We start from the raw sequence: 18,462 nt of genomic DNA, 5'->3' as shown, positions 1-18,462 counted from the left end.
GGGAACCTTATTTCCCACTATAAATTGACATGAAACTACTATAAAGCACTAATAGTGCATGACATAAAATGATAAGATCATAAGTAATTAATAACACTAATTTGCCCAAAGTATACCTAGACTTATTTATATAACATGGATCGATTGGTATACCAATTAGGGACTACAGATTACAATACTGCCCACAGGAATAATCATTGATAGACAATATATGTCTAAGATGGTTGTTCTACTGGCTTTATGCCTGCCCGTTGGCCATTGTGCCTGATTTTATTTCTGGCTTTATGCCTGCCCGCTGGCCTTGTGCCTGACATGACAGATATATACATGTTAGATATACGGATGTTTAACTAGTATACTCCCGTGTATCCAGTCTTTATAGTTTGTTATAGGTTACTTGGGCACATATATGAGTAATAAGACTGAACATAGAATAAATGAACAGAAAAGATCCTGAGTAACTTAATTTGCATCCAAAGTTCTATAAATATGTAAAAGACTATAAACTCATAAAAGTTATATTTTTTTATAAAGTTATATATGGAATAAAATTTTCAATTATTTAGTTATTTTTATTTTAATTTATGCACCACTAAGCGTTATACTTAGCGCGTTGATTTTTCCATCACCGAGGTACAGGAGATCACCAGCAGCAGCAGTAGAGCCTAGACAGGACTTTGATCAGATCTGCTACAGTGTAGATTGTCACCTCAGTAGTCCATTTTGGTAGGGCTCATATATAGTTAAATTTTCATTTTGATTATTACATGTAAGTAAACGATGTAAATTCATTTTGTGATTGTAAATAATATTGCACTTGATTTTATATGAATAAAATGAAGTATTTTATTTACTTGAAATGATTATGAGTATTATGATGATATGACATGGTTTATAAAAAATTTATATGGGCAATGAGATGAAATATGAAATTATGAAATGAATATGGACCATTTAACAGGTAAATAATGAACCCACCGGTCTCCACAAAAATAAAATATGACAGATAAATTGTAATAAAAAAAAAATTCTACATGTAAGATAATATAATTAAATTAATATTATACACAACAAGACAGGATAGGGTGCTCCGATACCGAATATAGCACACTTTGCTCAAATATACTGTAGACGGGTGATGAGTGTTACAAATATAATTATAATTATATTTAAATTAAAATAAAATTGAATTAATAATTAAGTTCGAATTAAAATAATGTTAGTACAACATTGTGTTTTCCTATAAATTTCATTTTGAATTTTTAAATTAAATATTAATAAAAATATAAATAGATACTGCTTAATATGAATTCTCCAAATGAAAATTGAATTCTTCACCGATGTAACTAAAATATAGGTTCACTATTCTTGTTCAATTTCCGAAATAAGAGATCACCATTAGAATTTTTTATTTTTTTTACTCTTATTTAATGTTGGTATATTCAAATTTGTGAATTTTCTAATTTATTTTAGATTACAAAAAAAAATGAATTAAAAGGAAATTAAATACAAGTAGGATTAAATAACAATTTTAAATTTAATTATTTAAACTCTAAAATTAACAAAAATGCAAATTGTAAATAATATTAAGGTTGTAAATAATATTAAAGGTTAAGGGCATTTTTTTAAACTCAATGTCTGCCTTCATATATTTATATATACTAATTTTGTATAAAACATGAAACACACGTCATTATACTCATTATAAAAATTAGTGATTTAATTATTTTGTATAGTGTTTTTCTTAATTTTTATATAACATATAATATTATCATAATATTATAAATATTATATTTAATTATTTAAATTAAAATATCAATTTTAATTTATTATACAAATAAAAATATTTATCATTTAAAAATTATTTTTTATTTGATTAATTTTTTATGAAAGTTATGTGTTATATTATTAAAATATGATATTAATTTAATTATAAACTTATATGTAATATAATAAAAAATTTTAAAAATATAACTAGGCTTAAATGTTTAAAAATTAAAATAAATTAATAATAAATATGAATTAGCTCATTAAATTTAATTCATTTAAATTCTACTATTCTATTTTTTTACTCTGTTATTTATTTAGAAAAAAGTTTGATTTGTATATATTTTATTTAATTTTTTAAAATTTAAAATAATATTAACTTGCATAATAAAATTGCATATCTTAATTAATGTGAAAGAAAATTATTTGTAAAATTAAAAAAAAAGAATAATTTTTGAAATTATTATAAAATTTTATTTTTATTATATTGATATCTTGAAATTTTATATTGTCATATTATTTAATATAAAAAAATTAAAAACCTGTTTAATATATTAATTATTTAATATATTTAATAAGTATTTTTATTTTTTAAAATTATAGATCGTGTTATATATATTATAAATATATTATTGATTAACATATAGAGAGTGGTTTTAATTCTAAATTAAAAATTATAATAAAATTTTTGTAAAATAATTTTAAAAAATAAAATTTATATATTTTTAATATTTATAAGATTTTATTAATTCAAAAAGTTGGACTCTTATTCATACTTATATATATATTTTGCAGTGTATATAGTATATTATTATAAATGCATCATATGTATTATGTGTGTCACAACCTAAATTATGGGCCGGACTAGCACTAGGACTTGGGTTAGTATAAGGCCTCCAAAACCTGTAGTAAGTCTAACTATTCCAAGCCCAAGCCTAAGGCCCATCACTGTAGTCTAATTTCAAGAAGACAAACAGACAGAGTCCGGCCATAAATTGGACTATCCAATTGGGAGTTTTTAGCTCACCCAACCTGTAATCACAAAATATATCAATTTGGAGAGCTCAGCTCACCCTCACAATCCTCAACATAGCAATTTAATCAAATGAGAGCTCAGCTCCCTCATCCAAGATAAATACCCATCCCGTGTATCCACACATGTATAACTAATAGGTTTACAATTTCAAAATAAATAAACTATTACAGTCTTAAGCTAACTGAAATACTTATAGCATATGCAGAGTTCTAGATTTTTAATTAATACTATGAAACACTAATATTGTTGCTAAGAGACCAGCAAGGAAGGAAACGGGTTAATCACGAGAATGAGGTCCTCCTGTAACCTGAAAAAATATGGTGAACAAAAATGAGCATTCTACTCATAGAGTAAAGAATTGATTTTAAATATAATTTCTATAACTACCTAAGACTAATGCATCTCTAAGGATGAAAGGATGAAATGAAATAAATACTAACATATTAAACCAAATTCAAACAATATTTGCACAAAAAATATTTTGGAGTATTCACACACCTGTATGTCACATCAACATATGTATGCATATGAGAGCTAATCCCCTATATAGCTCTTTTAATCCAATGCCGGTCAGTGAGATCAACTCGAGCTAGACTTTCTCTTAATAATCCAAATGCAAGGGTTAACGAGATCAACTCAAAGTCATACTCACCCCGACTTATTATAAAAAGGATTGGGCCCCAGCGAGACTAGCTCCAGCCGATCTACCCGTTCTACTTATATCTAGTACTACGCCACACGCACCAACACACATACACAGCTCTAAATTACCCTAAGGTGACACCCACATCGATTTCATCAAATAAGAGTGCAACACAAGACGTGCCTAATAATAGCTATGTACATATACTTATAAATGACGCTTGGGTATGCCTTGAATATATAATAATATTGAAATCATAAATAAAATTAATATCTACTCACTGATTAACTAGAAGCTACTGTGGTGGCTGAGTGAAAGAGGATGACTGATCCTGATCACTTAAACAATTATATTATAAAGTTATCAGTATTAACTTTAAAACAAGACTTTAAAGAGACAAAAGACATCATAATTTATACCGAAAATTCGATAGAGTTTTTCTTATACTTAGGACCTACTAACCTGCAAAGTGCTTCAAATCATACTTCTAAAATCACAAGTCTCAAACTCACATCTCAACAACATCATATGGCCCCTCTTGGGCCCTCAAAACCAGGCAAAAATCACATACTCAAAAAATTTAGTTGTAGTCCTTAAAACTGACATTTAGCAAAAATATTCAAACTAGCTCTAAAAATTTTAAAATTTTGCCCCGTGATCCTTAACAATGCTATAAGGCTATTGCAAAAGGAATTATAATTTTCTAGCTAGCCGCGAATATTTATGGATTTTTATTCTAAACCCAACACTAGGCAATTAAAGGAATTTAGAGTTCGGCGTTACCTATGCTAATTTTGAAGCTGGGAACGTGTCCGAGGCATCTAAAAATAGTGGCAGGGATTGTAATATCGGCCTACTTCAGAGATAATTTTGGTAACTCGCCTATTCGGTCAGAAAATATAGATTCGAGCGTCGGTAAAATTTTCGCTAAACGAAAGTACCTACGCGAAGCTCACAACACGAGGAGTTAGAATATAATTTTTATTTAATTAAATAAGCTCATTAAAAGCTCAAAAAAATACTGCAAAGTTCATGGACCCACTAGATTTTCAGCGTTAGAAAATTTTAAAATTTATATCACCACGAAGCTTTCGCTAAGTAGAGCACACTGATACTCTTGGAATCTCCATGGGGTTCCAGGTTTGGGAGAAATCTGGCCTAAAAGTCGAAATGGGTTAAAACTTCTTGGGCTTAAATCGGACAAACGGCTCTACGGAAATTCATATTCTTAGTGTCTTTGCAAAGCTCTCGAAGAGTAAAACAAAATGGATGCAAGACCCGATTCGATTGGTGGCCGAATAGGCCGAAATTTGGCCATGAAGGCCAAACAGCGTGCTGTGAGTGGGGAGGGATTCAAGGTCAATTTTTCGGCGACAGGAATGGCTGTGGGCGGTGGGGAGGTGTCCAAGTGGGGCATCAGCAAGTGGGGAAGGGCTAGGGTTGGTCGGCCGGCATGGGGTAAAAGAGAGGAAAGAGAAAATTGGAAGAGAAGGGGAGAAGTTGCTGCGCGCAGGAGAAGAGGGAGGAGAAAAAGGAAAGGTTGGTTTGATTCGATTGATTCAATCCGATCCAGTTTGATTTGGTCCGTTCAGTTTAAGAGACCCGAAATTAAATTTTTACTCTGCCCTGAGACCCAAAAATTGTTGAAAACTCAGAAATATTTATGGAGTCTAAATATATTTTTAATTTTTTCACGTAGTCTTTAAATTAGTTTTTAAAAATCGATGAAATTTATTGTCTTAAGAAAATCAAACCAGATTTTAAAAATTCAGAAATTCTAATTTAATCTCCATAATATTTAATAAAATAAAATATTATAATTTACATATAAAATAATTATTTAAAAAATTGGGGTGTTATATTCTTCTCTTCTTAGAGAAAATTCATTATCAAATTTTACACAAGGCATAATAAGGTACAGTATTACATATTAAACAAATACGGGTACTTGCTGCGCATACCCTGCTCTGACTCCCATGTGCATTCCTTTATTGATTGGCTCCTCCATAAAACTTTAACCATAGGGATCTACTTTCACCGAAGTTATCTTATCTGATAGTCCACTATGGCAACAAGCTACTCCTCGAAGGGTAAATCCTCATTTAACTGCATTGTATCTGGTTGCAGCAGGTGAGAAGGATCAGGAATGTACTTTCCAAGTACAGAGATGTGGAATACTAGATGGATATGAGAAAGGCTTAGTAGTAACTCCAACCAGTAGGCAACTGCTCCTACTCTGTCCGTGATCTCAAAAGACCTTATGTATCAGGGTGCCAGCTTGCCTTTCTTCGCAAACCTCATGATCCCTTTCATAGGGGAGACCTTCAGGAATACATAGTCACCCCATTGCAAATTCTACATCCTTCCATCTGGGATCTACATAGCTCTTCTGCTCGCTGAAGGCTATTTTGAAATGTTCCCTGATTAAATGAATTATTTCTGAAGTATACTGCACTAAGTCTACATCATGTACTTTTGCCTTTCTAACTTCTGTCCAACACAGAGGGGACCTACACTTCCTGCCATATAATGCCTCATTAGGTGCCATCTCGATGCTAGAATCATAGTTGTTATTATAAGCAAACTCCACTAATGGCAACTGATTATCCCATTGTCCTCCAAAATCCAGGACACACATACGAAGTATATCTTTTAAGGTCTGAATTGTCCTTTCAGACTGTTAATCTGTCTGAGGGTAAAAAAAAGGTTGTGCTAAAATTAAACTGTGTACCAAGTGCCTCCTACGGCTTTTTCCAAAATCAAAAAGTGTACTAGAGCCTCTTATCTGATATTATGGAAGCAGGAACTCTATGCAATCTGATTATTTCATGAATATATAGCCTGGCATATTAGGCAACAGAATAGGTGATCCGCACAAACAAAAAGTGAGTCGACTTAGTCAGATGATTTACAATCACTCATATAGAATCATATCCCTGTGTGGTATGAGGCAACCCAGTCACAAAGTCTATAGTAATTATTTCCCACTTTCATTCTAAAATATAAATCTCCTGTAACTTTCCTGATGGCCTCTGATGTTCAAACTTCACCTTCTAACAAGTTAAGTACTCGGACACAAAATCTACTATGTCTCTTTCCATATCATTCCACTAGTATCTATCTTTCACATCATAGTACATCTTGGTAGAGCCTGGGTGGATATTATAGGGTACATAGTGTGCCTCCTGCATAATCTCATTTATGAGGTTCTCTACATCAGGCACACATGCCCTAGAGCCTTGCATAAGGGTACTATCTACACAAAACCCAAACTCACAATCTTTTCTCTGCTATAACCTTTCCACAATCCTTATTAATTGTGGGTCCTTGTGCTGTGAAACTCTAATCCTATTTTGTAGGTTTGGCCTTACTCTAAAATGTGTTAAAAGTGCACCGGCATCTGTCATATCTAAGATCAGACCCTGATCCATCAACTCATGTATCTCCCGAATCAACAGTCTCCTTTCCACTGATATATGTGCTAGCTACTAGAAGATTTCTTGCTCAAGGCATCTGCCACCACATTCACCTTGCCTGGGTGATACTGGATGGTACAGTCATAATCCTTCAGAAGCTCCATCCATCTCCTCTGTCTTAGATTTAAATCCCTCTGCTAGAAGATGTACTTTAAATTTTTATGGTTAGTGTGTATCTCCCACACCTCACCATACAGATAGTGCCTCTAGATCTTTAATGCAAAAACTACAGCTGTCATCTCTAAATCATGAGTGGAGTAGTTCTATTCATGCCTCTTTAACTACCTTAAAGTATAAGTCACTACTTTACTATGCTGCATTAAGACACACCCCCACCTAACTCTGGAAGTATCATAGTACACTGTATATCCTTCTCTACTCACTGGCAACGTCAACACAGGAGCTGTAGTTAGACATTCCTTAAGCTTCTGAAAGCTTTCCTAACACTCGTCTGACCAGAAGAACAGGACATTTTTTTGAGTCAACTGTGTCAGAGGAGCTGCTATCCTGGAAAAGTTTTACATAAAACGTCTGTAATAGCTTGCTAGGCTAGAAAACTCCATACTTTTGTGACTGTAGTAGACCTAAGCCAATCAGTTACTACTTCAAATTTCTTAGGGTTTAACGAAATACCTTCACTAGAGACCACATGTCCCAAGAATGAGATACTCTCCAGCCAGAACTCACACTTTGAAAATTTTGCATATAGCTAATGCTCCCTCAATGTCTGCAATACCATCCTCAGATACCACACATGCTCTTCCTCAGTTAGAGAATACACCAAAATGTCATCTATGAATACAATGACAAAGCGATCCAGGAACGGTCTAAACACCCTATTTACATAAAGGCCATTGGTGCATTAGTGAGTCCAAAAGACATCATCAGGAACTCATAATGACCATACCTAATCCTGAGCGCTGTCTTTGGCACATCATCATTCTTAATCCTTAACTGGCGATAGCCCGGCCATAGGTCTATTTTTGAGAAAAATCTAGCCCCTTGCAGCTGATCAAATAGGTCATCAATCCAAGGAAGCTTATATTTGTTCTTAATAGTCACTTTGTTCAATTGTCTATAATCAATACACAACCTCAAAGATCCATCCTTCTTCCTCACAAATAGAATAGAAGCACTCCAAGGTGAAGTGCTTGGCTAGATGAAATCTTTGTCTAGAAGCTCTTGCAGCTACTCCTTCAACTCCTTTAACTCTGTTGGTGCCATTCTGTAGGGTGGCATAGAAATTGGGTTTAGACCCAGCACAATGTCTATGCAGAACTCTATCTCCTGATCCGATGGTAACCCTGGAAGCTCCTCAGGAAATACATCCACAAATTCCCTAATAATAGGAACATCTTCCAGATTGACACCTTCAATAGATGTGTCTTTTGCTAGTGCCAAATAACCCTAACACCCACGCCTCAATATCTTCTTGGTGTAAATGGATAACACTAGGTTGTACCGAGCCATGCTCCTGTTACCCTCAAAGCTAAATTCTTCTACTCCAGGTATATGGAAGTACATCTTTTTATTTCTGTAATCTAGGGTGGCATAATGAGTTGACAACCAATCCATACCTAAGATCACATCAAAATTTATCACTGATAAAGGAACCAAGTCTATCGAGAGAATCTTTCCATCAACTACCACTGGGCTATGCAGAACAACCATATCTAAATCTTTGTTGTCACTAAGAGGGGTAGCTAGAGATAAGAAACACTCTAGAGTTGTAGGATTCTTACCCAATCTTAAGGTGAACATAGGGGAAATAAATGAGTGCGTAGCACTCGGGTCTATCAAAACATGTGCTTCAAAAGAATAGACTAGAAGAATACCTACTACCACTGCATTTGAAGCCTGACCATCCTGATGTGTCAGGCTGAAAACCTGAGCTTAACCTCTGCCCTGAGTTGTAAAACCCTGAAATTGACTCCTACCTCTAAATCTACCTCTAAAATTGCGTCTTCCCTAACTACGGCCCTGTTGGCCACTGAACTGGCTGCTTGCCATGCTGGAAGTACTAGGATTTAACTGACGGAGTACATTAGCAACTGAACCTTATGACCCCATCGAGTGCTCACTGAATATGGGACATTTTCTAACAAAGTGGCCTTGCTAGCCATATCTGAAATGCCCACCGGAGCTCACTAAGCAAGGCCCCGAGTGTACTCTTCCACACTGTGTGCATGGTGCCAAAGAAGATCCTGAACCAGATTCAAAACTACTATAGCCCAAACTCTGTCTATTGTTAAAACCATAGCTCGACCTAAACCCTTTGGCTCTGTGTCTGAGGCCTGCATTCTTGTTCCCTCAACTTTTTCCACTATGGTGACTTTGGCTGCCACCACCCATGGTACTCATGTATGGCATACCAGATAACCCTTCAGCTCTATTCTTCTTTACTCTGCTTTCATCATCTCCCATATAAACTAATTTCAATATGCATGGCGCGATCAACTATCACATCAAATGACTGGTCCGACAATATGGCCAAGTTCACATACCTTCTGTCTAGCTCCTTCAAAAATCTCTTTACCTTCATACTTTCTGTGGCCACTACAGTAGGGGCATACCTGCTCAACTCCAAGAACTCCAAGAACTCCGAAGCATACTCATCCACTAATTTGCCATTCTATTTTAGGGCTTCAAAGGCCCACTACTTTTGATCTCTGAAACTTTCTAGCACAAACCTATTTATGAACAGTTCAATAAACTGTGCCCAGGATAACCCCTCAATGCGAGGGAGCACGTAATACATCATCCACTATCTAGGCACAGGTCCCATCACATGCTGCACACACTCTATTAGTCTCCTGTCAGTTAACTGCAACTCTACTTCTGCCTATTTGCAAGAGTCTAAAAACCACTATGCATCCTCTGTAGTATCATAAAAACCAAGCACCAACTTCTTGAAATTTATTATTCATTTATAAGATTTCACTCTCAATATTGAGGGCTACTGCTGTTGTGGAGGGCGGACCATATACTACATCATCATGTCAATGGTCCTTTGTAGACCAGCTAGGGTGGCTACCATTGGATCCATAGGATCCTGGGCCATAAAGGATTGTTCCTGTACTGGTGGCTGCTACTCTTCCACTTGATCAGCTCTAGGTCTTCTGCCCTGTCTCCTTGGGGCAGGTGCCTCATCTTGTGTCGATATTTCGTCCGACACTTTCTGTTCTGGTGCTGTGGCAACTCTCCTATCTCTACACATTTTTTCCTAAAATTCAGCAGCATTAGCCCACAAAAATCCAAAACAGTATACTAAGTATCTCTGCAACTCATAATCACATACAGGCATATAAAGCAGAAAAACAGTATACTAAGCATCTCTACAACTCATAATCACATACAGGCATATAAAGCAGAAAAAAAGTATACTAAGCATCTCTACAACTCATAATCACATACAGGCACATAAAGTAGAAACTATATGCAAGGATGACTGTAACACTCCTATTTGCATAGCCTGGTATATTTTACTATTCCGGTGACCGGTGTCGGTCCGGACAATTAAGGGGATTAGAATCACACTTAAGACAACTAAATAAGCCATAAACACAAATAACTAGTAATGTTCAATTAGTTAAGTACGAATAAGAAAAACATAACATAAGAAGTTAAAAGAGCTGAGAGTCACAGCGATGGGTGACCTTCTCGAGAATGACTGCGAAGTCGATTTAAACTCAAATTTCGAACCGTAAAATGTGACGCCGCGGTCCTTAGGACCATTACAAACACAGTGGAAAAGAGAAAATTACGAAAAAGAACTGTTAAGCCAGTCAAATAATTAGGTCAGGGAGCCGAAAGAAATATGAAATTAATTGTAAACCGGGATGAACCGGCGAGGGGCAATTTGGTCAATTGACCCCGAGAGCTGACTCCTGACCTAACTGTCAAGTAAAATCGGAGAAAAGAAAATTTCAGAATCGAGAATTAAATTAAAGAACTAATAGAAAAATAAAAACTTGTTCTAGTCACTTGGGAAGGAGATTGGTCATCAAAGAAAGAGGAAAAAAGGAAAGCTCAAAGACACCTAACAAGGTTAGTGATTTAAGATGTGAAGTTAGTTTAATTGTTGCATTTTTAGCTTGATTAACTTGTAAATAAACTTAAAATGGAAAGAAAATTTATTGAGGGACCAAACTGAAATTCGGCCAGCATGAAGGGGGAGGGTGATTTGCATGATTTGAATGGTTTAAATGGGTTTAGAAACTTAAATTAGTGAGTGGTTATGATTAAAGACCTTGAAAGTAGCTAAATGCAACAAATGACATGAATTAGGGTTTTGGACATTAGGGTAAGAGATCCAAAATGTGAAAAACTTGTAAATGGTGTCTTTGACCTAATGTGAAGTGAAAAATAGTCATTTGTGACCTAATTAAGTGTGTTAGAAGTGTTTGAATCAAAGCCAAATTCGGATTGGGTATGAAGTATGACCAAAAGTCAACTTTGAGGGACCAAAAATGAAATTTTACAAGTCCAATTGATATGGGACCAATTGGGACTGAAAATAGGCACTAAATGACACAATTTTCATTTAGGAAGCATACCCAAAAAGTGACCAAAACCTAGTGAACAAACTGACCAAACTTGAAAATCTGTAGTATGAATAGTACACATGAACAGTAATCGTGTTTGGGTCATAACTTGAGCTAGAAGGTCTAAATGACCTGAAATTTTACCAGTAGTTAGATGAGATATAGACCTAAAACTTTCATGAAGAACACTAACCCAAATTATGCCATTAACCTAATCAAATTAGTGAGCAAAGTTGACTCACTGAATTTGCAAAACTGCAGATTTATCACATGAACAGTAAAGTTTCAATAGCTATAACTCTCTCTAGAAAACTCTGATTTAGGTGATTCTTGAACCGATGGAAACCTAAGACACAGTAGAACATTTCATATGAAGAAAATTAGACCAAATTATGGACTTAACTTGATCAAATTGTTGAATGAAATTAGAGCAATAAATCTGCCAGAAATAAATTCTGCAGCATGAACAGTAAATGTAAATTGCATATAACTTGAGCTACAAAACTCCAATTGGAGTGATTCAAAAAGGAGAATAAACTTAAGACAATAAGGAACATTTTCTATGAAGGAAGTTTTGCCAAATTCTAACAATAAAATAACCAATTGAATAGTGCAACCGAAACACCAAAAACTGAAAATTTACAATTTTGCCTAAAAGACTTAAGTGTTGAGAAAATGATTAAAACCAACAAGTTTGGTGACCAAAATGTGGTATGTGGGTGAAGTTGGAATTCCCATACCTATTAAACCTTAGAAAGTCAACAATTTGACTTGAATAGTATAGTGAATAGTAACCCAAAATACAAAAATTTCGAGAACGTTGAATTTAGCACGTTAGAGCTAGGTAAAAGTGAAGTTAAATTTATTTTTGGATTTATGCTAAGCTATGGTACTGAAACACTATGAAACTGTGTGTTTCAGCTGAAAAAAACTTGGAAGCTCTGAGAGACTGAGTCAAGGCCTAGAGGCGACTCACGTCAGGTTTGTGCACAATAAACCTTATTTGAGCCTTTTTGTCATTGAAAAATTGATTTAGTATGATTTATGAAAATTTGAAGTTAACTATGAATTGTGTTGCCATCTTGTGAATGAAATTATCACTTTGGAAATTTATTGGATTTCTCACGAATCATTTGAATGAAATGTTTGAAATTGATTTTTGATTCACACTTAGCATGACAGTATCTTATTATTTCTCCTCTATTTATGGGGTGAGATCGGTTGTCTTTCCTCCCTCTTTGGTTTACCAGTTGAGGTTGTAGATCGGATGAGTACTCATTAGCTAGCTAACCACCTCCCTTATTGATTTCGATTAGTGAGGTTGTAGATTGCTTTGTCGTGATGTACAACGCGGCATTGATCGAAAATTTTGTTTCATGGCTTTAAGTGTGTATGAATTGGCAACACTGTGTTTCTTAAATTATTTGACTAAATTGTGTTATTATAAGCTTTGATAATTTGTGAAATGTAATTGTGCAGTATTTAAATTGTATTTTGGCAATTAATGATTTATGTTTTGTATTTAAAATTTTTATTGTGCACCACTGAGTATTTTTATACTCAGCGATAGCTTATTTTGCTATCGCAGATAAGAGCAAAGAGAAAGTAGCAGAGTGAGCTGCGGGATTGACAAGAACTCTCGATCATTTTTGTATAGGTATTATTTTATACCATTGTAATTATTTTAATGTAAATACTGTAATGTCATAAGTATCAATGTAAAGTGAGCAGTTGTATAATAAATTGTAATAATTTTATTTTTGGATTGTATATCTGTAAATTTAAATTGTGCATACAATATTGATGGAATGATATGAAATAGTTTGTTTTGAGAATTTTGAGATGTATTGACTTGAAATTATTTTGTGGTTGGGAGTTGTGAAAAATTTTTGGAAGTACTTTTTACAGGTTTTTGAAAAACGGTTTTTTTTTTCAAATACAAATGAAACTCTGTCAAAATTTTTATAAAATTTGTGGTAAAAATTAATTTGGACAAAAATTTTTACTAGTTTATAAGCTTTGAATAAATGATTTTAATTCCTACCAAAATGCTCACCACTTTCAAAATGTAAGAAAATAGCTTTTAAAATCCCTTGTAGTGTACTTAATGAATTATTAGTAGGTGAAGTTCAGTAGTTATTAGGTATTCTACGGGATCATGTTATGCCTTACAGAGAGATAAGGTGTGACAATGACAGTGTAAGGACACATATGGATCCTATACTCCGCATGTGACTCCTAATAAAACTCCTTTTATATTCCTAAATACACTCTTTCCAAAGAATCTGGAGCCTAAACTCTGATACCAACTTTGTCATGACCTAAATTATGGGCTGGACTAACACTAGAACTTGGATCAGCATAAGGCCCCCAAAGGCCGTAGTAAGCCTAACTATTCTAAGCCTAAGGCCCATCACTGTAGTCTAATTTCAAGAAGACAAGCAAATAGAGTCCGACCATAAATTGAACTATCTAATAAAAAGTTTTTAGCTCACCGGACCTGTAATCACAAAATATATCAATTTGGGAAGCTCAACTCACCCTCACAATCTTCAACAAAGTAATTTAATCAAATGGGAGCTCAGCTCCCTCATCCAAGATAAATACCCATCCCATATATCCACACATGCATAAATAATAGATTTGCAATTTAAAAATAAACAAACTATTACAGTCTTAAACTAAATGAAATACTTTTAGTTTATGCGGAGCTCTAGATTTTTAATTAATATTATGAAATACTGATATTGTTGCTAAGAGACCTGCGAGGAAGGAAACAGGTTAATCACAAGAATGAGATCCTCCTGTAACCAAGAAAAATAGGGTAAACAAGAGTGAGCGTTTGACTCATATTGTAAGATATTGATTTTAAATATAATTTCTATAACTACCTATGACTAATGCATCCCTAAGGATGAAATGCTATAAATACCAGCATATTCAACTAAATTCAAATAATATTCACACATAATAATTTGGAGCACTCACACACTCGCATGTCACATCAACATATGTATGCATATGGAAGCTAATCCCCTATACAGTTCTTTTAATCCAATGCCTACCAGCAAGATCAACTCGAGCTGAATTTTCTCTTAATAATCCAAATGTGGGGGTCAACGAGATCAACTTAAAGCCGTACTCACCCTGACTTATCACAAAAAGGATTAGGTCTCAGCGAGACTAGCTCCAGTTAATCTGCCCATCCTATCCATATCCAGTGCCATGCCACACGCACCAACACACACACAGAGCTCCAAATTACACTAAGGCGATACTCACATTGATTTCATCAAATAGAAATGTAACACTAGACGTGCCTAATAATAGGTATATACATATACTTATAAATGATGCATGGGTATGTCTTGAATATATAATAATATTGAAATCATAAATTAAATTAATATCTGCTCACTAATTAACTAGAAGCTGCTGTGTGACTGAGTGAAGGAGGATGGTTGACCTTAATCACCTAAACAGTTATATTATAAAGTTATCAGTACTAACTTTAAAACAAGACTTTAAAAAGACAAAAGATGTCCTAATTTATGCCGAAAATCCGACAGAGTTTTCCTTATACCTATAACCTACCCAACCTACAAAGAGGTTCAAATCACACTTTTAAAATCACAAGTCTCAAACTCACATCTCAACAACATCACATGGCCCCTTCTGGGCCCTCCAAACCAGGCAAAACTCACACTCAGAAAATTCAGTTGTAGTCCTTAAAATTGACATTCTACAAAAATCATTCAAACTAGTTCTAAAAATTCTAAAATTTTGCCCCACGGTCCTTAACAATGATATAAGGCTATTGCAAAATGAATTATAATTTTCTAGTTATCCATGAATATTTTATAGGATTTTATTCTAAATCCAACACTAGACAATTAAGAAAATTTATAGTTCGGGTTTATCTATGCCAATTCTGACACTGGGAACGCGTCCGAGGCATCTGAAAATGGTGACGGGGACTGTAATATTGGCCTACTTCCAAGATAATTCCAGTAGACTGCCTGTTCGGTTTGAAAATGCATATCCTGGTACCGGTGGAATTTCTGTGAAACGAAAGCATCTATGCGAAGCCCACAACACAAGAAGTTAGAATATAATTTTTATTTAATCAAATAAGCTCATTAAAGGCTCGAAGAAATACTGCAAAGTTCATAGGATCTACCGAATTTTCGATGTCAGAAAATTTTAAAATTTATATCACGATGAAGCTTTTGCCGAGTAGAGCACGCTGGTACTCTCTGAATCTTCATGGGGTTTCCGATTTAGGAGAACTCTAGCCCAAAAATCGAAATGGGCTAAAACTTCCCGAGTCTAAATCAAACAAACCACTCGATAAAAATTCATGTTCTTGGTATCTTTGGAAGGCTTTCGAAGAGTAGAACAAAATGGACATAAGACCTAGTCTGATTGGTAGCCAGATTGGCCGAAATTTGTTCAGGAAGGTGAAACAGTGTGCTGTGCATGAGGAGGGATTCAAGGTCGATTTTCCAATGACAAAAGCTGTGACCGGCGGTGGGGAGGTGTCCAGATGGGGCGCCGGCAAGTGGGAAGGGGCTAGGAGTGGTCGGCAGGCGTGGGGGAAGGGAGAAGAGAGAGAAAAATGGAGAGAAGGGAAGAAGGTGCTGCACGCGAGAGAAGAGGGAGGAGAAAAAGGAAAGGTTGTCCGATTTGATCGGTCTAATCCGGTTTAGTTTGATTCGGCTAGTTCAATTCAAGGGACTCAAAATTTAATTTTTACTCTGTCCTGGGACTCAAAACGATGCCTATTCAAAAAAAATTACCGAAAACTCAAAAAAATTTATGGAATATTTTTAATTTTGCCACGTGGTCTTTAAATTAATTTTTAAAAATCAATAAAATTTATTATCTTAAAAAAATCAAACTCAATTTTAAAAATCCAAAAAATTTCAATTTAATTTTCATAATATTTAATAAAATAAAATATTATAATTTACATATAAAATAGTTATTTAAAAATTTGGGGTGTTAAAATGTGTTTAAATTTTAATGATATTAAAATTATATTAAAAAAATCATAAAAAATACTTTTATAAAATTGATTTCAACTTTAATTATTTCTTTATTTGGTATTCAATATGATTAGGTATAATATGATTTCCAATTAAGTTATTAATACAAAATTAGAATTATATCAACATAATTAAATAAATTTAATCCAATATGATTTGATTCTTATAATATCTTTTTAATTTAAGTTCTTATCAATTATTTTTTGTTCATTCAAAAGAACAAAAGCCATTAACACTACTATTTTCGATGCTAAAAAAATAAAACAAATAATAACATAATATTATAAATATAAAATTAATTAATTAATTATTATATTATTAATATTACCCCTTTATTTATTATTAACACAAGAGATAATATTTTATAAGTAGCATAATGCTAGCTCTATAATAGTAATTTTTAAGAAATCATATTTGTAATAATATAGATATACATATGAATAAAGTTATTAGGTTTAAATTTAATTGTCTTTAAAAAATTTTTTGTTAGTATTAATCTTTAATTAAAATTAAATAAAATTCCTTTTAAGTTGTTAATTTAATAAAATTTAAAATTAATTATAATTTTGGATGATTTATATTATTTTTATTTTTATAAATTAGAGTCATTAAAATATTTAATTTTAATTAATATTCATAATTTTTTAAATATTAATATATTATTTCATTGTAATAAAAAAAATCTTAGATGCAAATTAACTTAAAAAATAATATACAACTGATAAAATATTTTTAAAAATATATAATAAATAACTAATTGTAAATATAAATTTAAAAAATTAAATACTTATAAAGTATTTTGATTAAATTATATTTTTATTTTTATTTATTAATTTTTTATTTTAGTTAATGACTTCTCTTAAAGTTTTATATTTATATGAAGTTAAGTCTAAATAGAACTAAGAATTTTAAATTTGTATTAACTCTAAAATTGAGAATTTAAATTTATACAAATTTTAAAATTAATTTAAATAATAAAAATAAAAATATAATTAATTTTAAAAATGAAGAACAATTTGAACAAAGTTAATGTTCATACATTTATGTGTAAAATATAAATTATAAATAGATTATAGGTAGATAGATAGATATAGATTATACAGTAATTGTTTTTTTTTTTTTACTTATTAATTTTTTATTTTAATTAATTATTTTTATAAAATTTTATATTTAATTGAAGTCAATTATAAATAATAATAAGAATTTTAAATTTATATGAACTTTAAAATTAAGAATTTTAAATTTATGAAAATATTAAAATTAATTTAAATAATAAAAATATAATTATAATTAATTTCAAAAATAAATGGCATCTTTGACAAACTAATATTTCCCTTTCCACATTTATATATAATATAATTAAAATTACCTTGTGGGGTGTTTTCGGCATATTAATATAAATTTTTTTTTTAATAATAACCATGTATAAATTTGTGTATTATATTGATTAATTAAATTTTTCATGCAATGTTATTTGAAATATATTTTAAATTTTTTGGTATATTTAATTATTTATAGGTAGACGTCAATTGTATACGAGTGTGTGTAAAGGCTTTCAAGGGTTAACACATTTTACAGTAAAATTGTCACAAGGTTATTAAACCGATACATATGCATATTTATTTTCAATAATAAAAAAAAAAGGCAAAATACCCAAGGCAAACCAGTGTGCGTCTGCCCGCGACCAGAATATCTCACGTCAGTTGCGCCTTTGTACAATTGGATAAAAAAAAAAAATTACTTGCAGGAAATTTTCAACTCATCTTTTATTTTAATATAAATTAGAACAAAATACCGAAATTAAGAAGCTTGAACAAAATTGCAGAAAGGCACAAAGTTATAAAATTTTTTACCATGAAGCTTTAAACCCCACTGCTTTATTCTTCAGCTCAAACATCCCTTCTTTCCACTTTATACCGGTCTTAAGTTCCGTTAGGAATTAAAATTG

This window comes from Hevea brasiliensis, chromosome 7 (genome assembly GCF_030052815.1).
Source record: "Hevea brasiliensis isolate MT/VB/25A 57/8 chromosome 7, ASM3005281v1, whole genome shotgun sequence".
NCBI classification, from domain to species: domain Eukaryota; kingdom Viridiplantae; phylum Streptophyta; class Magnoliopsida; order Malpighiales; family Euphorbiaceae; genus Hevea; species Hevea brasiliensis.
This window is presented reverse-complemented; position numbering follows the sequence as displayed.